This window comes from Chlorocebus sabaeus, chromosome 7 (genome assembly GCF_047675955.1).
Source record: "Chlorocebus sabaeus isolate Y175 chromosome 7, mChlSab1.0.hap1, whole genome shotgun sequence".
Lineage (NCBI taxonomy): Eukaryota > Metazoa > Chordata > Mammalia > Primates > Cercopithecidae > Chlorocebus > Chlorocebus sabaeus.
Genome location: NC_132910.1, coordinates 42,004,096 through 42,029,722, shown reverse-complemented (window position 1 = coordinate 42,029,722; position 25,627 = coordinate 42,004,096). Strand labels below are relative to the sequence as shown.

The 25,627-nt window shown below is 35.3% G+C and overlaps 1 protein-coding gene across 2 annotated transcripts in view; it reads right to left on the bottom strand.

Moving 5' to 3' along the window:
• The window catches only part of CCSER1 (coiled-coil serine rich protein 1), a 1,436,819-nt gene that overhangs the window by 1,022,735 nt on the left and 388,457 nt on the right, over positions 1–25,627 (bottom strand). The window lies entirely within an intron of this gene.

Genomic DNA, 25,627 nt, shown 5'->3' with positions numbered 1-25,627 from the left:
TAAGTCATGAGCTCTCCTCCCTTGTGAATGGGGCTAAGGTCTTTATAAAAGAGCTTTCATGCTGAGTTCAGCTCTTTTTCCCTTCTGCCTTTCTCCATGTGAGGGCACAGATTTCCATCTCTCCAGAGGATGCAACATCAAGATGCCACTTTGAAAATAGAGAATAGCCCTCACCAGACAACCAAACCTGCCATCACTTTGGTCCTGCACTTCCAGCCTCTGGAGCTATGAGAAAATCAATGTCTGTTCTTTATAAGTTACTCAGTCCTCAGGTATTTTGTCATAGAAGCATGAACAGACTAAGACAAAGGGAAAATAAGATAGACAAAGACTGTCGTTACAAGGCTTAGGGTCTAGTGAGGATGAGAGATAAGAATACACATAATTTTATATGTGGTATTTATATATATATATATATGTGGCACTTTTTAAAATGAAGTGTTTTGTATACTTTCATGGGAAATGAAAATAGAAGCACAAAATTATTTGGATATAGATTTGAGTTTCACCCAATGTATTTGGGAGCTATTCATAAGCCTCTCCAGAGAAAGTGAAACCTAAAGGACACACAGGGGACCAATTGAGACATGAAAAATGCTTAGGTGCCAAGCAAAAGATGGGAAGGAAAAGGCTGGGCATAGAAGAAAATACTGTGGCTGACAGAAAAGGGAGCTCTGAGGTCTGCAAACAAGAACCAGAGTCATTTTCAGGGAACAAACTAAAATTTAGTAAAGCTGAAGGGCAAAATATGAAATATGAGGGAGAAAAACTATGCATGAATAAAAAGCAGGCACCAGATCTTACTGGCTTTTATAAAACATGTTAAGAGATTTGGACTTTACACTAAGAGCCAAGGGGAATGAAACGGATAACTATCATGCATTCTATCACACGTCTTTATCAGAAATGCCATTCCCAGAAATAGAAAACCATGGTAAGCTGTTATAAACTAAGCTTTTAAACTATATAAATTTATGACATAAAATTTCACTTAATTAGTAACCAAAGTAATGTAAAATATGCTGAAACACCACAACCACTTCCTAGAAGAAAAATAGTGCTAGGTATAATAGAGGGGAGATGGTCACACTTACGATGATGATCATGAAAACAATATTAATGTGTTAATAAAATAAACTCAAGAATAAAAGCATTCAGAATGATGGTTGCATGAATTTCATATTCAGATAATATTTGCAACTAGAATGATATTAACAATCATTTATAAAGGGCTCTCAACTACTACAGTGGCCACTACCACATAATCTACTTTTCCCCCAACTTACTGCTAATTAATTCCACCTACCCCCAGCATTATTAAAGTATACTTGACAAACTAAAGTTGTATATATTTGCTGTTTAAAAACTTACTTCATTCAAGTGGTTTGGATGTCAGCTTTCTCTCTTCCTTCTTTTTCAGTTATGATATATTATACCTATACTTGTAACGTTACATTGAAGAACAATTACACTTTTAGGTCAATTGACATTCTTCATCCTTTTCGATTTCCATTTATTTCACAAAAACTTGTTTTCTTGAATAATATAGTTCTTTATATTAATTTGTGATAGTTTAAATGAATTAGAAAATAAAATTTTGAAAGAAATGCAAATAAATGAAAAGTTCTTCTGCCAAAAAGTTGTCTTGAAATATTTGGCTAAATGAGACAATACTATAGAATCTCAAACAAAATAGGAACTAATAGGATTACTAAGTAAATGAAGAAAATAAATTTTATGAAAGTCAAGTACCTAAGTTATCTATTTTCCTCTTAGAAAATTCCCATCTTCAATAAATGTAAATAGCAATAAATAACATGCTTCAAGGGTAAACGTTACTTTGAGTATGCTGTAAACATACACACACCCCCACCCTTGAAAAAAATGTTTAGCACACCCTGTGATACAGGAAGACCTATCAAGAGTCTCTTTATAAATACTCCTTGCTCTCCTCAACTCTCCACTGGCTACTCTTCCCCTGGTACACCTTCCCTGCTTTCCAAATTCTAAGATAAGAGGAAGATTAATTTAAATACTTACAAAGGATCTAATGCAGGGTTTTGATAATAATAAAAGAATTTTTATTTTTGTTCTTGTCACCACAATACTCTTAGTTGTCCAGCTTTAAAATTCTGGGCATTGTTTGTTTACTCTTCCCTTTCCTCCATGTCCAGTAGTTACCAAGACTTATTGAATATAATTGCTTAAATCTTTCTTACATTATTTTCCTTTTATTATGTATTTAAATTAAGGCATTTTTACATCTTATCTAGTCATTGTGGTCTCCTAAAGAACAGTTTCCTCCACTTCATCACAAACTTATCTGGAACATCTTCATGACATACTGCCCTGGAACCCCAACCCTTACTGGCATTTCCTCATCTATACAGTAAGGCTTATATTCCTTGTTTATCTATTTAGCATTCAAAAGATTATCTTACCAAGCTCCAAATTTACCTTTTAAATAATATTGGCTATTCACTTATCCTATGTGATATCCAAATTTGTTATATATACACACATGGTACACAGTTCTCTGTGCATACCCTAAACCTTCCTTTCATCTGCCATTGCTTCTCTCCTTGCCCTGAGTTTCACAGCCTGACTCATATGTAAACAATGCCATGAATGATCTCCTGAAGTACTCCATTTTCATGACTACCCTAAGCTTAAAGCAATCCCCTTCTGAGAAAAACTTTTAGCTTGACTAAAAGTTATGGCACTTCTTCCTTTCTTCATTTTCTTGTGAGTGTTTCTAGATGTGACAATTTTCCTGATAGACAAAGTTTGTTGAAAGAGGAGTTTCACTGTAAATCCTTCTGTATTATAGACATTTAGCAAACATTAAGTGAATGAAATGTTCTCATATTATGATATAGGTTATTAATGGGTAGACATCATGTTTTGCTAAATCACTGGCCAACTAACATTTGTTAAATGAAGCATTACAGAAAGAATGCAGTGAAGGAAACAGCAGTGGATAATTAGTGAAAAACGTTCACACTATTGTGGTTGGGCATCACATATTATATACTGCACAATAAATGTTGATAGGTACAATTACAGGGGAGTCATGCTTTGTAAAATGTGTTCCAAAGACTGTTGTTATTCGATCCAGCATGGATGTTTATTTGGCTAGCAAATTCTTGGTTTCCAGAACAGACCAATTCAATCTTGATTCAGAGAGTCTAAGAAAAAGGCTCAGAAAACTGCATATTAAAATCCCTTGCCCTCACTCCTCCAAATGATTATTTTGAAGTTTGATATTCTGAAGTTTGAAAATAGTACAGAATAATCACTTATTGATAAAGAATATGCTAGTATGTGTGTGTATGTGTGTGTGTGTGCATGTTTGTATATATATGTGTGTATATGTATATATATATATATACACCTTTAAACGATATATCCTACCACTCACTAGGAGATAAGTCACACTAGGCTGAAGCCCTACAATCCAAGGACCCAGAGTCTTAGAGTTTCTAGGCACCTGCACGATGTTTGGTATATCTGTTCTCTAGCCACCCTTGGAGTCATGAGTCCCAGAGGCTCTACCCAGGTGCCAAGTTCCCCTTTCCTTGTGTCCTTTGAAATTGTCAGTGAAGATAACATTATTTTTGCCAGCTGGGAGATGTGTGTGTATGCTCATGTGCAACAGACAGGTAGGCCCTAAAGACTGAATGTGGGGCTGAAGAATGAGTGGTGCACAGACAAGGGACACTTTAAAGGGCTGATTGGGATGGACTGTTGAAGCCTGAACCTGGAGTGGAGCAAGTGACTGTTAATAAATTAACCCGCCTTAGTTTTTCTTTAGCTGCGTAAGAGGCCCACACACTACCAGAGTTTTTGTTTGTTTGTTTGTTTTCTAACAAATCCAGACTTAGCCTTCTTAAAAGTCATTATAATTTTTTTCTGGTCTATAATGCAAATAGCATCCCAAAATGATTGCCCTTGTCCATTCCTCACTTTCAGAGATGTGAGAACACACACTGAACGCCAACTTGAGGCTTAGCCTTGTTCTTTACCTCACTTGAGTAAAATTTTAGCTAAAAAATCATTTATACGTTTTCTGAAAGATAGCCTTATTTATTTGGAGATATGTTTAGAAAATAATAACTTAGCAAACATATCTTTCTACTCACATACTAGTTAGGCATATTTTGCCACTGTTATATAAATCAAATGGCATAAAGTAGATTTTTCACAAGTCATTTTCCTCTGAATTGAAGTCAATTTGTAAAGGTGCAAAAAATTTAGAGCCAAATTATCTTATGTCTAGCAAGTCATCCTTAATTTGCAATCATTCTCTAAATGAAGATCAGTGAAAATACATCTGATAATATTTAGCAGAGGTGTACTTTAGAGAAAGAACTAGGATATTTTCCTTAGAATGTTATTTTCTGAATCTTTTCTCAAATTCAGAATTCCAACTTTTAAAGTTTTTGAAAGGATAAGACACAGAGTATGTTTTCATTTTTTTTCTCCTTTCTCATGAATGATATGTGTTTGAGTTTACCTAGCCGATAAGACAGTTCAGGTAGAAAAAAAAAATTAGACTACAAGACTAAAAATAAAATGTCAGTATAAAAACGAAAGTGAAAATGTATCAATATGTTTCTCTCTGACACTGGCATATTAATAGAAATAATGTTTTCCTGGATACAAATTGTGAAGAAATAGACACTTTATTTAAAAATGGGGAAACAGGCATTTCTAATAGAAACAGTTTCAAAAGAGTACATCAACCATTAAAACAATTTTATAAAATACACAACTATCCTTCACCTTTTAAAGTAAAATTGTGTCACATTGTAGACTTCTAATGGCATTACTAGGCATCAACAAACTATCAAGTCATAAATACCATGAAATTAATTTATCAAAAACTTATATGAATTTATCTGCTAATGTACGTTTTATCTGTCTGATCTTTCCAGTATGAAATGTAGGTCTTAAAATGTTTTAATAATTATTGCAGCAAACTTGTTAAAGCTCTTGCTCAATCAAAACATGACAGCCTTAAGTATGCAATATTCACATAGAAAAAACACTGGACTTATTCATTAGACTTTGGAAAGCCTTTAAATCTAGTGTTCTGCTTCTGATAGGGAGTAAAAAGCAAATTTGATAATGAATAAAAAATAAGGTAAACCTGAAAAAGAATGACTATATGCTGATGTATTGTAGTATATTTATATATACATGTTTTGTGTCTTCTTAGGAATTTCAAGTTCCTTAAGTAGATGATTCTCATACTTAGAGGATGCTAAGCTCTCGAAGAAAGGACACAATGTTCAAAACTACTGTTTGCAGTAAAAAGAAAATCAGTATCTTTTATAGGAAATTTTTTTTTATTAAAAGTCACTCATTTTCTAAGTTAAAATGTGACTTAAATTTTGTAGTAAATAAGGAATTGAAATGATTTTCTCCTAAATTGCCTCACTTTGACTTTAGTTATTCTATACATACACCATTAGCATACTAAAGCATATTTAAACACACTAAGTCATATCTAGGAAAAAAAACAATCCAGCCATTATTCAGGGCAGAACATTTCTCTGATCCCTGGAATATGCAGAAGCTAAACCTAAGAAACATCAAATGCACACAATGAAATATAACACTGTTGACTCCACTACTTCCTCTCTGCTCTAGTTACCACATTTTATCTAAGAATTATGAAGTCATTGCCTTACATTGAATTTGGCAGCACTTTGCAGTCACAAAGCAAAGCCATAGCCTGAGGACTTACTCTTCCCAGGTAGGTTTAGTCATAGCAGTATCCACAGAGAAAAGGAAAAACTTAGAAGAAAAGTATTAGGTAAGCAGGAGAGGAAATAACCTCTTTCTATGAGCTTCACTTTCTTAGGTCTAGACCTTAAGCTGTCAAACTATTTCAGCCAATACTCCTGGGTGTGAAGGCTAAGAAACGACTCTTTCACGTCAAAGGCAGCCCTTGAAACTCAGATCTGATGCCATAGGAGGCAAATCATATCTCATAAGAAAACGTGTTGGTTGCATGCTGTACTCTGTATTTATTTAACCTATTGTTGTTCCTCTGTCTAAATTCTGCTGCAGGATTTTGTTACAGCCTTTTATGCATAATATGTATTTTGAATTTCCCTAAAGGAAAATATTATTTACAACACTTTCCAAATGTATTTGACAGTGAAATTCTTTTTTTAAAGGACGTTATGTTTTAAGGAAAATAGTTTGAAAAAGCTGCCCTAGGTTTTACAAAAATCTTTTTAAATGTTCCAATCTTTATTATGAGATAGCAAGGAAAGATATGAATATGCTTGAGTCGAATAGATAAAAAGAAGCATCGCTTTTCCTTTTAGATCCATGAAAGTATCTAAAGGAAAAATGAATTTGGGAGCGGTAGGGTGAGGAATAGTCATGGCTGAAAATATAAGTGTATTAATAAGAATGAGGAGTAGTGATTGAAGGCAGGAGGATTAGAAGGCAAACAGAGTACCTGTCCTCTCCTTTCCAACTATTAGGGTTTTGAGGCAGAGAGGAGACTGTCACTCTCAGCAATGGAATATCATTTTAAGAAACACATGAAATTATATATTTAAATTATAAATCATGGTTAGGTTTTGTTAACCTTATAGTCATTGAAGAAAATCACCTTGATTTTAGGAGGGAAAAAAATTGAGATAAATTTCAATGGTGCCATCTCATGAAATTGCTCTTTGCTTCCAGGTAATCTGTATTTTCTATTCCCATCAAAAACCTTCTACATTTGGGCAAGTCACACATATGTATGCATGAAGGAAGTAAAAAAACCTTCCCAATGTCAAAAGACTTTCTCTGTTACCAACATAAAAGCTACTAAAAGTAGGGTGATCACTTTCTCTAGGTTTAATAAATACAGCTTGAAAAGAAGTGCTCTTTAGTCCACCTGAAGAGCCAGAAATTTGAAAGAGGGAATCTCAGAAGATGAGTTTCATCAAATGCAAAGCACTAGCTAGTTGTTGGCAGCCTTTTCTCCATGAATCTACACATCTAGACATTAACAGCCAATTTGCTCCAGGACTATTTTTTTTTTTTTTCAGAAATATTTGTATAAGCAGATAGCTCTGGAAAGATAAAGATGATAAAGATAAAGACATCTTGTTCCCTTCCCCAGAGAGCTTTGTTTACATTCTAAGACCTGTAATAAATAATTTAACAGTGCCCAAATTCATGTCTTGTCTTTTTCCTTAGCATTTGCTAGGTCTCTAAGCCTTTGGAATTTCATAAAAGGCCTTTATAAGAGTGCCTTTGTTTGTCTGAGGGACTTGGATCATACCAGATACTCTAGCAATAGGAATTAGGGTAGAAAATGTCACAGCAGATGTCGTTTGGGGTGAAGTTCTTGAGTCACAGTTTCAGCTCACCCACTGGAGGGGCTGTAGACTAAGACTAGCCATATGGGCAGTAGACCATGCTTACATAACAGAGACTCCATAGAAACTCTGGACACCAAAGCTTTGATGAGCTTCTGGGGTTTGTCAATACTCCATCCATATTATCATTCAGGGTTGCAGAGAAAATCAGTGTTGTCCGTAACTCCACTGGGAGAGGAGAATGAGAAGTTCCACACTAGGAACTTGCCTAGACTCTGCCACATGCATCTCTTCCTTTGGTTGATTTTAATCTAATCTGTATTCTTTTGACATAATAAACAACAACCATGCATATAACAGCTTTCAGTGAGTTCTATTAGTCCAGGCAGTGAATTACAAATACTTAAGGTGGTTTGGGGGACACCTGGACTTACAACAGAGGTCAAATGTGAGGATGATCTTCTGGACTGTTTCCCAATTTTGCACAGGGTAATAAAGATAATGTTTTTCTCCAGGACAACGGATGCCAACAGTTTCTATAAAAAACAGACTTCTAATCTCACAGTTCTTCTGTAGTATACCCCTCCTCACATGTGCAGGCATCACCTGGCCCTCATCCCCTGGAAATTGGCTCAGGGTACAACATTGCAACGTTACTTTGACTGCTGCTTTTACTGTAAGAAACCTGTCTCTGACACAGTTGCCTCATATCTTTCTGTCAATATCTGTAAAACTGTGACAGGCTCACTCGTTAGCTGAGATTCAGGGTAAAATCTCAGACCCTTTCATCACAATTTCAGACCTGAGGATTTAATAATATTCCTAACTATATCTGACCAATTATTCAACACTTCTTCAAAAAGATGTATTAATTAGGAAAGTCATTCTAAGAGTGAGCTAATAGCTAGTTTGAAAATGACTTCAAGTTACACAAGATACTATCTTTAAATTACAGTGAAAAGGCTTACAGGTGCAGTGAAAGAAGCATAATATCAGACATTCTTGTGAGACACAGAAACATTTCACTGTATGCCTGAGAAGCAAACTCATTTTGTGATATGAAGGTCCTCAGCTCTACTGCAATGGACTCTGTCATGGGGTGCCTGGTAATGAAAGATGACAGTATCTATTTACTGTGTGACATCCTGTGCACTCTCTTCAGACTTAATTAAAAAACAAACAAAAAACAATCACCCACAAGGTTTTGAAATGCTTATTTTCATTGGTTGCTAAATTTCCAATCTAATTCCCATCTAGAAACATTTATGACTACAAGCTAGCACAGTATGACTGCTCTACAAATGCAGGATTTAAGGCCCATCTGCATATTCACAATGTCTTCTTATGTGGGAAAGGTTCATTCTTAAATTGCACCTGGCAGTGAAAAGTGAAAATGTAGATACACGTGGCTATGATTTTTATAGTAACTCAGTGTGCTTTTAGGTTGATATATATTCTTTCAGCTCCATGTAAGGTCTCTCCATATATGGCTATTGTAATTTCTATTCCACAATCACTAAAGGAAATGTGAACAAATGACACAACAATATGAAACATGGGCAATTGCATGTATACTTCTAGTTCAGAATCTATTCTGTTTCTAACACTTTAGTTTAACAGATATGTATTACCAGCAAATGTCAGCCAGGTAAATATAAGGGCCCTAAATGCCAATGTTTCTATGAATAAAAATTTAAAAAGTAAGGATTTTGAATTAAATGTGAATATGTATAATACATGAGCATAATTTTTAAAAAAGTAAACAATTTTAGTAAATTAATTTTCCTCATTCTCCAGACCAACCACAATTCCAAAATGAAGGGGAAAAAGAGCTAGGATCAGAGGTTTGTTTATGTATGCTAGAAAAACATACTATCCCAACTATAACATAGGCTTACCTGTCTCATAATATTGTTTTAATAAAAACTTCATTAGGATTTCTGGGATAATAAAAATTGACTTTTAAAAATTATCAACAACATTTATACTTTAATTCTGCAATAAATATTGTAAAGGTCTTTATAGTTATTCAAAATAATCCTTAAGCCTACTAAAAGATAAAAACTTTCCCCCTTTTTTATCTAGCATACACACTTGAAATTCAGCTCTGATTTGATTTATAGTTTGTTAGCACAGTTTGTCATAACTGAGAACCCTAAGTGACTGAACCTTATTTGCATCAAAACAACTTGATTGCGGTGCATGAAGCTTAGTTGGATCACTTTCCTGTTATTGATGCAATTGTTGTGCCATAGCAACAACAGAAAAAGAATAACATCTCTGAGCCTGAGTAGAATAAGTGTACTTCTCACTTTCCTCCTGCTGAGTGAAAACTCCATTTTCATCGAATCTACAGAATATTATCTGCAAACCTAATGGGATCCGACAGTCCATCTTAAATAGTGTCATTAGGTAACAAAGAGAAATCTGAGGCTACATTACCCTTGGTCATTTTGATGACTGTTTCCTTTTCTCTCAATTTGGACAAGTAACTGGTACTCCCCAACAAAAGGTTTTTAAAATTTTTTGTTTTTTTAATCTGAATTTCTCTCTGAATAGTTCTTTTATCACAAACCAAAGTTTCAAACAAATGGTTATAAAATCTGATTGAAATATTGAGTCATATGACTATAACTAAGCAAATTATATAATAATTTATAGATTTTACAATTTGATGAAATCATACAAAACTAAAAAGTAAATCAAGGAGTATCTGATTCTCAAATTTTTAAGAAATAAATAATATGGAATAAAGAAATTGAAGAAACTGACAAGTTTCATTAGATATATAATGCTGTTGTTGAAGATATATTAAACCATTTTCAGGAAAATAATCTGTGGTAGTAGGATGACATAAAAACATTTATTTGTATCCACAAAATAAAAGTGCCAGTTGTGAAAATAATTTTAAACATTTTCAAACAAAACATCATAACATTTATAAACAACATAACATCATAACATTTATAAATCAAATATATATACATACTTATATGCATACACATACACAGATATTAGCTGCTATATAAATATATTGAGAGAGAGTGAGAGAGAGCACGAGAGAACACTATATATATTTATACACAGCAGCTAACATATGAAGAAGACTTCCTATGTGCGGTGTAGTTTGCTATGTGTCATTCCTGGATTTAATTCCTTTGCTAACTTTCACCATGTTACAGATTGGTAAACTCAGATTCACAGTTGCTAAGTAACTTGCTCCAGATCAGTCACTTTATAGAGTTTAGGACAAGATTTGAAGATCAACAGCTAAATCTTGAACTTGTGCTCTCTACATTTTCTCAGTATCTTGTGGTAAAGGCAGAGAAAAGCTGACTTTGCAGGCAAAAAATTTAACTTATCAACATTGTTATCATTATAACCTTAATAAACAGTAGTGAATGGTAGAGACAGTACTCATTCTCTCTTATATTTGACTTTTTTTCTCAAACTTTCTTCAATGTCTTTATTTCTCTGTCTTCTTGCTTTGATACTCAGCACTTTCTACATCCTTTTCTTCCAATTACTTTCTTTTCACCCTCTTCATTTTCTTCCTTACTTGCCTAGCCAGTGTCAGGCCAGGATGAAAGAAGTAAAACCAGTACCTACAACGGTCCAATGGTTAGAGTGGCAAAGAAATTTTCTTATCTAATGAATCAATAAATGGTGGAATTTCAAATAGTGAACTTAGTGAAAATTTTAAATGTAGGATTTTAGAAAAGGAAGAGTATTTCATAGTTTGGACCTCTATCATGCATGATCATAATATTTTAATCATAAAACAAGTTTATTGATTGTTTACTAAACAGCCACTTGTGCTGTGCACTATGCATCATGTCATGTTATTCCCATTTTTTTTGTTTGTTTGTTTTTGCTTTACATATATGGAAACTAAAGCTCTTAATAGTTTTTCGACTTGCCTAAGACTCAAGAACTGGGAAGCAACAGAGTAGGTGTTGAAATCCAGGTCTGGCTGAAAGTCCATGATTTCCTAAGCTCTCTGCCATGTTACTCTGTAACCTCACACCTAGATTTAAATCTAGAAATTAATACAAATATATCAATTAAGTGGAAGTGGCTTTCTTTGGTCTCTTCTCCATGGGCATTTTCTCTCATGTCATCAAAATATTAACTACATAAAAATAAAATAATTTGCAAGCAAGGGTTCTGCTGTTGTCTATTACAGTCTTCGAAATACATAACGCTATTGAATGGCCATGCTGACCTTCCTCTGGAGATAAATTGAGTGTTAATCCCATTATCCACACATGACATAAGTAAAAATGCACATCTTACTTCTTAGAGGTAAAATTTTTATAACAGGCCTTATTTAGTTTTATTTCTCTGTATCCACACAAAATTCATCTATGGTGTTTTTAATAAACACAAAACATGTTACTGAATTTAAGAACTTTTATTAATCTGAAATATGTGTTTTATACTTTATTAGAAAAATCTATTTCACAGTATTATTTTTCTGTGTTAAGTTGAATCTCCCCAATGGTTTGCACTGAAAATTTTGCTTTTCAAAAACTGTCAACAGGGCAGCATTAGCTACCAAAGAAGCTCAGTCCAAAGCCTTGCCTTAGCACCCAGGTTTATACTGAAATTACTCAAAATCTAACTGCACAAACTAATTTGTTCCGTTCCTTATACATACATTATGGTCAGTGTCTGAAATTGCCCTGTTTCTTGCCATTTCCATGCTTTTGCTTTTATTCCCCTTTCCTAGAATACAAGGGTCTCTATAAATGTGTTAGAAATCCAACCTCTCCTTCTACATTCTAGTAAATTACTACTACTTATATAAACCACATATTGACCTCTCTACAAAAAAATGATCACTTAATACCTTCGATTCCCATAACAACGTATTTGTACTTTCTTGTAAGTTTTATTTATTCATTTAGCCAGTCGGTTGGATGATTGTTTGCTGGGGTACTAGTTTTTGCTACAATATTTTACAGTTCTCACAGTCCCTACAAAACTTTGAGACAGAAAGTAAATCTTACTTATTTTGTGTCTCAATATAATTTATAGTTCATTCAACAACTATTTATTTGCCAGACTCTGCGTGGGGCTCAGAAAATGCATGCAAAATGATAAGATCCCTACCCACCTAGAGTCTGTATTCCAGTGGCTCACAATCAAATTATAATAGCAATAAATGTAAATTTGTAATTGCCACAAGAGCTAAAAATGAGCAGTATTTGATCTTATGAGAGCTTATAACACATAAAAAAGTCATGAAAGATTTTGCTATGAAAGTCTGAGTTTAATTTAGAATATATGCACTGAGAGCCTCCTATATTCCAGAGAATGTTTCAGGCACTTAGGCTGCATCAGTGAGTCCCTGTCTTCCTTAAGACTATATTCTAGGGAAAGGGTTCTTAAACATTTTCATGACCTACACTCATTTGTTAGTTTTGTAAAACCTATGGACCCATTCTTAGAATTATGTGTTTACATGCCTAAAATAAAATACCTAGGATTATAAAAGAAAGCCACTATATTGTAAAACAGTATCTAAAATATTAAAAACAAAATTGTGATATAATAATAAGTTTACATATGTTTATAATTTTGTGAAATTATTTAGATATGAAAAGTTGATTGAAAAAAGCTATGATAGAAATTATACTGCATTTTCAACTCATTCATGGATTTTGTCACTTGCAGAAGTATCCAGGCAAAGAAATTATTTGTCAGCAACTTTATTCAAGATAAATTTTGTTTTATTTTATTTTATTAATACTTTATTTTATCAATTATTTATTAATATTTACAAAAAGATCAGATGCCAAAGTAATTGACATAATGCAAAAACTGGAAAAATAATTTAAAATATCTTATACTGGAATTATTCAGTCCACAAAGTCCTCACCATTATATTTCTCATTCTAATTATTATGACAGCATTTCATTATTTCTGAAGAAAAATTAACTTTCTGCGGAGATAATCTAGAGACTTCATAAGGTAAATATTTCAAATATTTCAATTACAGAAGAAGCAAATAATCCATCAATGGATTAATTTTGTTTTATAAGCATGCTAAAATACTATCTTAAATGAGCTAGCCATTAAGGCTGTTATAAAATACAGTATATCATGCTACAAAATAATACACAGTGCACTCAATCTAAAGTTTATGAGAGAAACAAATCTGAGAAAAGGTAAATCAAAGTTGTCAAGCAGTAAAACAACAGAAGCCAAGTTTTTCAAGTAAAAACTTCTAAAAAATACTTTCAAGATAGCTGGGAGCAATGGCAACAATATAACTATCTCCCATAATATTTCCTGCAAATGAGAAAAAAGAGAAAGAAAATCATATTCTACATTTAAGGAAAAACTAGGAAAATGAAATACTATGTAAATTAAATTAAAAGTTAAATTCTATGTAAATTATTCAAGCATACCTTATAGATAGAGAATATCAAAACTGCATAACTGTGAGTGAAAAGAGGAAAATCAGGAAATCCCAGAGCATCATGTCTCCTGCTGCAAACCCCCAGCCCCATCCCTACTCATAGACAAACAATGGGGAGAACAAAAGAAGGAGTGACTTACAACAATCACTAGAAAAATAAAATTCACCTTACGTCTGAAAAGAATGAAAAAATATCTGTGCCGATCAGAGCAGGGACTACAGGGAAGAAATTTCTAAGTAAGCACAATTTAAAAGGTCCCATCTCTTTTAAAGAGACAAACATAATTTTCAAGGCAGACATGATGTGAAGAGATACAGTAGATGCAATTTAAAGATGAACTCTTAGAATAGAGAAAAAATGGTGAGAGAAGTACAGGCTACTGGACGATAAAGAAGAAACAAGAAGAAAATAAAATCGAGGGCTCTGCAAGATAAAATGCAAATCATAAAATTGGAGGATTAACAATCCTTTCCCCAAAACAAAGGTCCTCTAAAGTACCTAGATTTGCTATATTGAAAGAAGAAGGAACAATCAAACTAGGACCATTGTATAAAACCCCGGTAGATAAAGGTGAAGAAAAGTCCTTACAGAGCTCTTGCAGAAAAATAGGAAGCTAAATTCCACACATACCAACTGAGAATTCCCTCATACAAAGCAATCACAGAGCAGAAGAAAATTAAGTTAAAACAATGTAGAATTAAATATTCACAAATAAGACACATGATGTTTTAAAAAACTATCAAATCAGAAATTCAAAATTTACAAACAAAAGTGGAAAAATGGATAAATGGAAAAGAGCTGATTGACCTCAGGAAAGAAATAGAAGAAAAAGACAAAATTATCACTGAAATGAAGAATACATTATAAAATGTCCAAGTGAGAAAAAGCTCGAATGAAGACTCACAAAGCTTCATTGAAGAAAGACAAAACAAAAAAGATATAAAAAAGTAAAAGGGTCAGAGAGAAAGTAATAGAAATGGAACACAGGCAAAAAGAACTAGTATTTAAATTATAAAATATTAACTTGACATAAGAAAAATAAAACAATGCAACAAAGATAATGTTTACAAGTATAAAGCAAGAAAGCCTTTCAGAGAAAGAAAAAAGACCACAATCTAAACTTAAAAAAGTTTACCCGAGAAAAATTAATTCAGAAAATTACTCTGAAACATATCCTACTAAAACAATTAGATTTCAAAGATAAAGATAAAAGCTTCAAGGCCTCCTGACAAAAGAGGCAAATAATTTACAAAGGCGAGATAATCAGATTAGCAGCAGTCTTTTCAAAACCAATATACAAAGCAAGAGAACAAACAAGAAAATTCAATGAATATCAAGGATAAAGAAAAGCATTTTTGGGCCGGGCGCGGTGGCTCAAGCCTGTAATCCCAGCACTTTGGGAGGCTGAGACGGGCGGATCACGAGGTCAGGAGATCGAGTTCATCCTGGCTAACACGGTGAAACCCCGTCTCTACTACAAAATACAAAAAAATAGCCGGGCGAGGAGGTGGGCGCCTGTAGTCCCAGCTGCTCGGGAGGCTGAGGCAGGAGAATGGCGTGAACCTGGGAGGCGGAGCTTGCAGTGAGCTGAGATCCGGCCACTGCACTCCAGCCCCGGCGACAGAGCGAGACTCCGTCTCAAAAAAAAAAAAAAAAAAAAAAAAAAAAAAAATAGAAAAGCATTTTTGACAAATAGGGACTTTGGAAATTCAGCTTTCATCTGTCTTCCTAAAAGAATATACCTCAAATGAGTTTCATTCAAATTTAATAAGAATAACCATTTAAAGTAGCTAGAATTTTCCTCATTCCATCAAAAAAGAAACAATGGTGAAAAAGATTAAATGAAAAGACTCAATTTAATGCAGTATCAGTAACAGAACTGGGATTTAAGCCAGATCTTCAATTATCAGGGTAATTAAACCCAGGTCTTTAATTTTTCAGGCCAATGTACTTTCCATTAAGTCATAGTTCTCTCCTCATTTAGAGTAATCAAGGTCAAGGTACAGACTGACTCCAAACACACATAGAAGGCCACAGTTGCCACACACTCGAATACCTGGTTGCCTCTAGAGTACAATAATCAGAGAGAAGATGATGGAAACAAGGAAAAGCCATTAACGTGGATAAGCCATGAATATGTTTTCCTCAATTACAGTATAAACGCTTAATCCTCCCTGCTATCTTGTAAATAGGGTAAGTATCACAACCCTCACTAGTTAAAGAGAGAAGATCCAAAGTATTTATAAAAATGGAATAACAGGCCGGGCGCGGTGGTTCACGCCTGTAATCCCAACACTTTGGGAGGCCCAGGCGGGTGCATCACCTGAGGTCAGGAGTCCGTGACCAGCCTGGCTAAAGTGGTGAAACCCCGTCTCTAGTAAAAATACAAAAAATTAGCCCAGTGTGGTGGTGGGCACCTGTAATCCCAGCTACTCTGGAGGCTGAGGCAGGAGAATCGCTTGAACCCAGGAGGCAAAGGTTGCAGTGAGCTGAGATCTCGCCACTGTACTCCAGCCTGGGTGACAGAGCAAGACTCCGTCTAAAAAAAAAAAAAAAGAGAGAGAGAAAAGAAATATTAGTGTCAACACATTATAGTTGGTATGTTATGTATGTTATGTTACATTATGTTATGTTACAATCAAGGCATATTATAGTCAAGACACATGATACTCAAGTCATTTAACTGCAGACTCTGTCTCCTCATCTGAAAATGTAATTAATGTGATTAATGGGATTTGCGCAATGAAAGTAAAGCATCTGAGTTTTAAAAATGTAAGTTACTGAAAGTACCTTTCTCATCGATTTATTTTTTTAATGTATGCTGTCTTCCTGTATCATTCTATGATGTTATCTGTGACTCTTCACATACAAAGAAAAAAAAAACTTTCAGTGATATATTTTGAACTACTATTTGCCTGGCAGTATTCTATCATTAATGTACATAGAGAAAAGAGATCCCTATACTTACGGTGCTTACATTCTAGCTATGAGCCACAGTAGGTATAGATGTGACAAAGCTGTCCATAGTCCCCTTCTTGAGCACTGCACAACCTTATTTAATGGCTGTCTGTGCTAAGTGTAAACAATATAGTTCTTTAAAAAATTCTCTTTAAATCAAATGAGCTTTGCTACCATTAAAGTAATATAAAATGATTCCTTTTTCTTTGTTGTTTTTTTGTTTTTTGTATTGATGGGGTTCCACTATGTTGTCCAGTCTGGTCTTAAATTCCTGGGCTCAAATGATCCTCCCACTTTGACCTCCCCAAGAGCTGGAATTACAGGCATGAACCACTGTGCTCAGTCCAAATGATGTCTAACGCCTATACTAACAAAGTTCTACCAAAACATTGAGCTAGGTGGAAAATATTGCATATAATTTTTAAAATGCTAAATAAAAAATTCACACAAGTATTCAAGTATTAATAGATTATAAATATCTATTTTTAAAATATCTTAATAATGTATTTAGAATTTGGTAGTTAATTTTTCTCAGTGTAGCTAGGCAAAAAAAAAAAAAAAAAAAAAGAATTTGGTAGTTAATATTATTTATTTTCTTCCTACTCCTGATGAACCTAAGCACTGACACATTAGAACAATGCTCCTCAACATTTCAGATGCATAAGATAACCTGGGGATTTTGTTACATACAGATTCTGATTCAGCAGATCCCAGATTCTCCATTTCTAGGTCTCAAGTGATTTGGATGCTGCTTGACTACTGACCACATTTTAAGTAGCATGACATCACAGCACCCTTAAATGCAGATGTTATGTTGATGAGAAGAAATCAAAATGTGTGTATAATAAATGATTAACTTCAGTAGCAATTACATCTAATCCAAAAATACTCTATAGTAATAACAATACAATGCTCAACTGGTAGAACAGTTAATATTTCTTCCTTGCAGTGCAAGCTGAATTGATTTCCTATCCTAAATTGTTTAAAAGTAAAGACTAATGTTAAGCCTTCAATAGCATGATCCCACCTATTATTTTTATGTCTCTCTGTGTGAGCATGTGAAATACTTAATATTTATTTTAGCCTTTCAATATCTGCTTTAATTCCTGCCAAAAGTAATAGTGGGGCTCATCCATAGTAAAGTTTTTAATATAGAGAATAGGTAAATGTCATACACACACACACACACACACACACACACACACACACACAAGGTTGGCACAGGCCTGGTGCGGTGGCTCACGCCTGTAATCCCAGCACTTTGGGAGGCCGAGATGGGCAGATCACAAGGTCGGGGGATCAAGACCATCCTGACTAACACGGCGAAACCCCGTCTCTACTGAAAATACAAAAAATTAGCCGGGCGAGGTTGCAGGCGCCTGTAGTCCCAGCTACTCAGGAGGCTGAGGCAGAAGAATGGTGTGAACCTGGGAGGCGGAGCTGGCAATGAGCCGAGATCCTGCTACTGCACTTCAGCCTGGGTGACAGAGTAAGACTCTGTCTAAAAAAAAAAAAAAAAAAAAAAAAAAACAGAGAGAAGTTTTGCAGATTCAAATTTGTAGGTAAATTCAAAGGGATCACAGTAAAGTCAGAAAATAGTAGGAGAGCCTCAACCCTATAAAATCTCAAAACTAAAAAACCTAAGCTCTCTTTTAACCAAAGTCCCACACTAGAAAGTAACTCCTGGGAGGGAGTACAACCTAAATTGACCTGAACAGAATCAGTAAGAAGGGAATACAAAAAAGCCAAGATAGATACTTGGGAGGAGTCGAGGAGGAAGATACTCAAAGTACAAGTCAATCTATTTGCACATAGTTGGAAGGTCTAGAGGTATATAGCTACAAAAAGATCTTAGGGAAATGTAAAACTAATTTTCTTTAAATATAAGAAATAGAAAAGAATTTTGGTAGAATTCCATACAAAATTATTTTGATATAAAGAAAATGAGCAGCGGAATAACATATCTAGAAACCTCAGCTATTTATTTACCTATTGTGTATGGCTTCTTTCATGCTACAGTAGCAATTGTGCACCAGGCATCACATGTTATGCAAAACCTAAGATAATTACAATTTGTCCCTTTACCAAAAGTTTTGCCTTCTCAGACCTAGAACACTATAGTAAAAAGCTCCAACTTTTAAACTTTGGGCAGACAAGGCTAGATGGGTAGAAACTGGGTATAAAAGTAGATTGAGAAAAATTGTCAGAACAAGCAGAGAGAGGAAAATATGGAATCACAGAAGCCAAAGAAAAGAAAAAGAAGTGTTTAACATGGCAAAGGCGAGTGTTTCCAGTTTTCCTAGGTCCATGTAAAAGGCAGACTAAAATGTGCCTGCAGGATTTAGAGATATGGAAATCACTTGTCTGGGAAATAAATGGTGTGAGAAAATGGAAAGTGTGCACTCTCTCAAGGATTTAGTTTTAGAGTATTTTAGAGAGATGTGTCAATAGCTGGAGTAGGCTATGTGGTCATATAAGATAAATAATCATACTTTTGATTTATAAAGATACTATATAGCTTTCTCTTGCTACACTGTTACTTACTATTAATTATAAAATTTGCCAAAAAAATCTTATAAACATATTTTCTTTATTCTTATTTTATATATATATATATATATATATACTCTTTTAAAATCAAATTCTAAGAATTTACCTTTATATTTCCTTATTGTAAACACCTTTCCAATCTAAAAAAGACTCTAGTGTAATGTGAAGCAACATACTGTTGAAAGTGTGTTGTTATACAAGTCACGCTGACATTTCTTATTTGGTGCCATTTGAGCAAAATGTAATAAGAAAACTAGGTAGCTGAGTCTTGTGAAAAGGCTCAACTGGCAAAATATGTGTATGTGTGCATGTGTGTATGTATGTCAGAACAGTTTTTCATAGAATTTTCAGTGCTGCCATTTAATGATATTACAATTGGGCATATGTTATAATGATATTATAATTTGGGTACAAAACAACTCTCTATTTTGAAGTAACTTATTATCAGTTCCAAATCAGCAAGTGTGTCCTGACTACTATGACTCCAAATACAATTCTAGCATGTAACTACCCTTTAAATATTTGACATTCAAAGGTGCAATGAAGTATTGCCCCTCTTCAGACTGACACCTCACACGGCCAGGTATCCTTCTGAGACAAAGCTTCCAGAGGAACAATCAGGCAGCAACATTTGCTGTTCAGCAATATTTGCTGTTCTGCAGCCTCCACTGCTGATACTCAGGGTCTGGAGTGAACCTCCAGCAAACTCCAACAGACCTGCAGCTGAGGGTCCTGACTGTTAGAAGGAAAACTAACAAACAGAAAGGACATCCACACCAAAACCCCATCTGTACGTCACCATCAGCAAAGACCAAAGGTAGATAAAACCACAAAGATGGGGAGAAAACAGAGCAGAAAAGCTGAAAATTCTAAAAATCAGAGTGCCTCTTCCCCTCCAACGGAAAGCAGTTCCTCGCCAGCAGCAGAACAAAGCTGGATGGAGAATGACTTTGACGAGTTGAGAGAAGAAGGCTTCAGATGATCAAACTTCTCCGAGCTAAAGGAAGAAGTTCGAACCCATCGCAAAGAAGCTAAAAACCTTGAAAAAAGATTAGATGAATGGCTAACTAGAATAACCAGTGTAGAGAAGTCCTTAAATGAGCCGATGGAGCAGAAAACCATGGCACAAGAACTACGTGATGAATGCACAAGCTTCAGTAGTCGATTTGATCAACTGGAAGAAAGAGTATCAGTGATTGAAGATCAAATGAATGAAATGAAGCAAGAAGAGAATTTTAGAGGAAAAAGAATAAAAAGGAACAAACAAAGTCTCCAAGAAATATGGGACTATGTGAAAAGACCAAATCTATGTCTGATTGCTGTACGTGAAAGTGACGGGGAGAATGGAACGAAGCTGGAAAACACTCTGCAGGATATTATCCAGGAGAACTTCCCCAACCTAGCAAGGCAGGCCAACATTCAAATTCAGGAAATATAGAGAACACCACAAAGATACTCCTCAAGGAGAGCAACTCCAAGACACGTAATCATCAGATTCACCAAAGTTGAAATGAAGGAAAAAATGTTAAGGGCAGCCAGAGAGAAAGGTCAGGTTACCCACAAAGGGAAGCGCATCAGACTAACAGCAGATCTCTCGGCAGAAACTCTACAAGCCAGAAGAGAGTGGGGGCCAATATTCAACATTCTTAAAGAAAAGAATTTTCAACCCAGAATTTCATATCCAGACAAACAAAGTTTTGTCAGTGAAGGAGAAATAAAATCCTTTACAGACAAGCACATCCTAAGAGATTTTGTCACCACCAGGCCTGCCCTACCAGAGATCCTGAAGGAAGCACTAAACATGGAAAGGAACAACCAGTACCAGCCACTGCAAAAACATGCCAAAATGTAAAGACCATCAATGCTAGGAAGAAACTGCATCAACTAGCGAGCAAAATAACCAGCTAACATCAAAATGACAGGATCAAATTCACACATAACAATATTAACCTTAAATGTAAATGGGCTAAATGCTCCAATTAAAAGACACAGACTGGCAAGTTAGATACAGAGTCAAGACCCATCAGAGTGCTATATTCAGGAGACGAATCTCACGTGCAGAGACACACGTAGGTTCAAAATAAAGGGATGGAGGAAGATCTACGAAGCAAATCGAAAACAAAAAAAAACGCAGAGGTTGCAATCTTGGCCTCTGATAAAACAGACTTTGAACGAACAAAGATCGAAAGACACAAAGAAGTCCATTACATAATGGAAAAGGGAATCAATTTATCAAGAAGGGCTAACTATCCTAAATATATACGGACCCAATACAGGAGCACCCAGATTCATAGAGCAAGTCCTTAGAGACCTACAAAGAGACTTAAACTCCCACACGATAATAATGGGAGACTTTAACACCCCACTGTCAACATTAGACAGATCAACGAGACAGAAAGTTAAAAAGCATATCCAGAAATTGAACTCAGCTCTGCACCAAGCGGACCTAATAGACATCTACAGAACTCTCCACCCCAAATCAACAGAATATACATTCTTCTCAGCATCACATCACACTTATTCCAAAATTGACCACATAGTTGGAAGTAAAGCACTCCTCAGCACATATGAAAGAACAAAAATTATAACAAACTGTCCTCAGACCACAGTGCAATCAAACTAGAACTCAAGACTAAGAAACTCACTCAAAACCACTCAATTACATGGAAACTGAACAACCTGCTCCTGAATGACTACGGGGTACATAAGGAAATGAAGGCAGACATAAAGATATCCTTTGAAATCAAGAACAAAGACACAACATAACAGAATCTCTGGGACACATTTAAAGTAGTGTGTAGAGGAAAATTTATAGCACTAAATGCCCACAAGAGAAAGCAGGAAAGACCTAAACTTGACACCCTAACATAACAATTAAAAGAACTAGAGAAGCAAGAGCAAACATATTCAAAAGCTAGCATGAGGCAAGAAATAACTAAGATCAGAGCAGAACTGAAGGAGACGGAGACATAAAAAAACCAGGAGCTGGTTTTTTGAAAAGATCAACAAAATTGATAGACCAAGGCCGGGCGCGGTGGCTCAAGCCTGTAATCCCAGCACTTTGGGAGGCCGAGACGGGCAGATCACGAGGTCAGGAGATCGAGACCATCCTGGTTAACACGGTGAAACCCCGTCTCTACTAAAAAATACCAAAAACTAGCTGGGCGCGGTGGCGGGCGCCTGTAGTCCCAGCTACTCGGGAGGCTGAGGCAGGAGAATGGCGTGAACCCAGGAGGCGGAGCTTGCAGTGAGCTGAGATCCGGCCACTGCACTCCAGCCTGGGCGGCAGAGCGAGACTCCGTCTCAAAAAAAAAAAAAAAAAAAAAAAAAAATTGATAGACCATTTGCAAGACTAATGAATAAAAAAAGAGAGAAGGATCAAATAGATGCAACAAAAAATGATAAATAGGATATCACCAGCGATCCCACAGAAACACAAACTACCATCACAGAATACTATGAACACCTCTACGCAAATAAACTGGAAAATCTAGAAGATATGGATAAATTCCTGGACAAATACACCATCCCAAGACTAAACCAGGAGGAAGTTGAATCCCTGATTAGACCAATAACAGGCTCTGAAATTGAGGCAACAATTAACAGCCTAGCAACCAAAAAAAGTCCAGGACCAGATGGATTCACAGTCGAATTCTACCAGAGGTACACGCAGGAGCTGGTACCATTCCTTCTGAAACTATTCCAATCAACAGGAAGAGGGAATCCTCCCTAACTCATTTTATGAGGCCAGCATCATCCTGATACCAAAGCCCGGCAGAGGTGCAACAAAAAACAGAGAATTTTAGACCAATATCACTGATGAACATCGATGCAAAAATCTCAGCCCAAAATCTCCTTAAGCTGATAAGCAACTTCAGCAAAGCCTCAGGATACAAAATCTGTATGTAAAAATCAAAGCATTCTTATATACCAATAAAAGACAAACAGAGAGTCAAATCATGAGTGAATTCCCATTCACAATTGTTTCAAAGAGAATAAAATACCTAGGAATCCAACTTACAAGGATATGAAGGACTTCTTCAAGGAGAACTACAAACCACTGCTCAGTGAAATCAAAGAGGACACAAACAAATGGAAGAACATTCCATGCTCATGGATAGGAAGAATCAATATTGTGAAAATGGCCATACTGCCCAAGGTAATTTATAGATTCAATGCTATAGATTCAATGCCATCCCCACTAAGCTACCAATGACTTTCTTCATAAAATTGGAAAAAACTACTTTAAAGTTCATATGGAACCAAAAAAAGAGCCTGCATTGCCAACACAATCCTAAGCCAAAAGAACAAAGCTGGAGGCATCACGCTACCTCACTTCAAACTATATTACAAGGCTATAGTAACCAAAACGGCATGGTACTGGTACCAAAACAGAGATACAGAGCAATGGAACAGAACACAGCCCTCAGAAATAATACCACACATCTATAACCATCTGATCTTTGACAAATCTGACAAAAACAAGAAATGGGGAAAGGATTCACTATTTAATAAATGGTGCTGGGAAAACTGGCTAGCCTTATGTTGAAAGCTGAAACTGGATCCTTTCCTTACACCTCATACAAAAATTAATTCAAGATGGATTAAAGACTTAAATGTTAGACCTAAAACCACAAAAAACCTAGAAGAAAACCCAGGCAATATCATTCAGGACATTGGCATGGGCAAGGACTTCGTGACTAAAACACCAAAAGCAACGGCAACAAAAGCCAAAATTGACAAATGGGATCTAATGAAACCAAAGAGCTTCTGCACAGCAAAAGAAACTACCATCAGAGTGAACAGGCAACCTACAGAATGGGAGAAAATTTTTGCAATCTACCCATCTGACAAAGGGCTAATATCCAGAACCTACAAAGAACTCAAACAATTTTACAAGAAACATACAAACAACCCCATCAATAAGGGGCAAAGGACATGAACAGACACTTCTCAAAAGAAGACATTCATGCAGCCATGAATGAAAAAATGCTCATCATCACTGGCCATCAGAGAAATGCAAATCAAAACCACAATGAGATACCATCTCACACCAGTTAGAATGGCGATCATTAAAAAATCAGGAAACAACAGGTGCTGGAGAGGATGTGGAGAAATGGGAACACTTTTACACTGTTGGTGGGACTGTAAACTAGTTCAACGATTGTGGAAGACAGTGTGGCAATTCCTCAAGGATCTAGAACTAGAAATACCATTTGACCCAACCATTCCATTACTGGGGATATACCCAAAGGATTATAAGTCATGCTGCTAGAAGGACACATGCACACATACATTTACTGTGGCACTATTCACAATAGCAAAGACTTGGAACCAACCAAGATATCCATCAATGACAGACTGGACTAAGAAAATGTGACACATATACACCATGGAATACTACACAGCCATGAAAAACGATGAGTTCATGTCCTTTGCAGGGACATGGATGAAGCTGGAAACACATCATTCTCAGCAAACTATCTCAAGAACAAAAAAACAAACACCGCATGTTCTCACTCATAGGTGGGAATTGAACAATGAGAACACTTGGACATAGGAAGGGGAACATCACACACCAGGGCCTGTGGTGGGGTGGCAGGAAGAGGGAGGGATAGCATTAGGAGATATACCTAATATAAATGACAAGTTAATGGATGCAGCACACCAAAATGGCACATGTATACATATGTAACAAACTTGCACATTGTGCACATGTACCGTAGAACTTAAAGTATAATAATAATAAAAAAAGAAAGTATTGCTCCTCTTCTTACAGATTTAAAAAGCTTAATAGGTTTCTAAATGAACTTGTAAAATAAACATTCAGGCTCAGAATCACATAAATAATACAAATACACCTGGTGAGTAGGAGCTTGTAATTTCAAAAGCAGAAAAGTTAAAAAAAAAAAAAAAAAAAAAAAAAAAAAAAGGAAAACTGCAGTGTATGAATCCCACTAAGGATTTTATTAAACTCAATGAAGAAATCTCCAGGGAAGTAAATACTCATTTTTGAGATTTTTAAGGTCTTTGTAAGTCAAAGCAATTTAAAAACTAACAATTAATGTGTTTATACAGGGAGAAAAGAGTATTTAGAAAATGCCATTTCCTTTTCAGATGTATGTTTTTCATTTTCTACTTTGGCTTCTTGGGGTGTTAAAAAAAAAAAAAAAAAAAAAAAAAAGGCCAAACCAGAAAGAGCCTACATTATTTTTTTTTTTTCTGAAAAGATTTCAATTAATGTAAAACTAATTCACAGATGTCACATGGCTTATAAACAAACATGAACTAAATTCGCACTAATTGTTAGCCAATTATTAATTAAGGTGAACTCACAAATCTTTTTTTAAGGACAA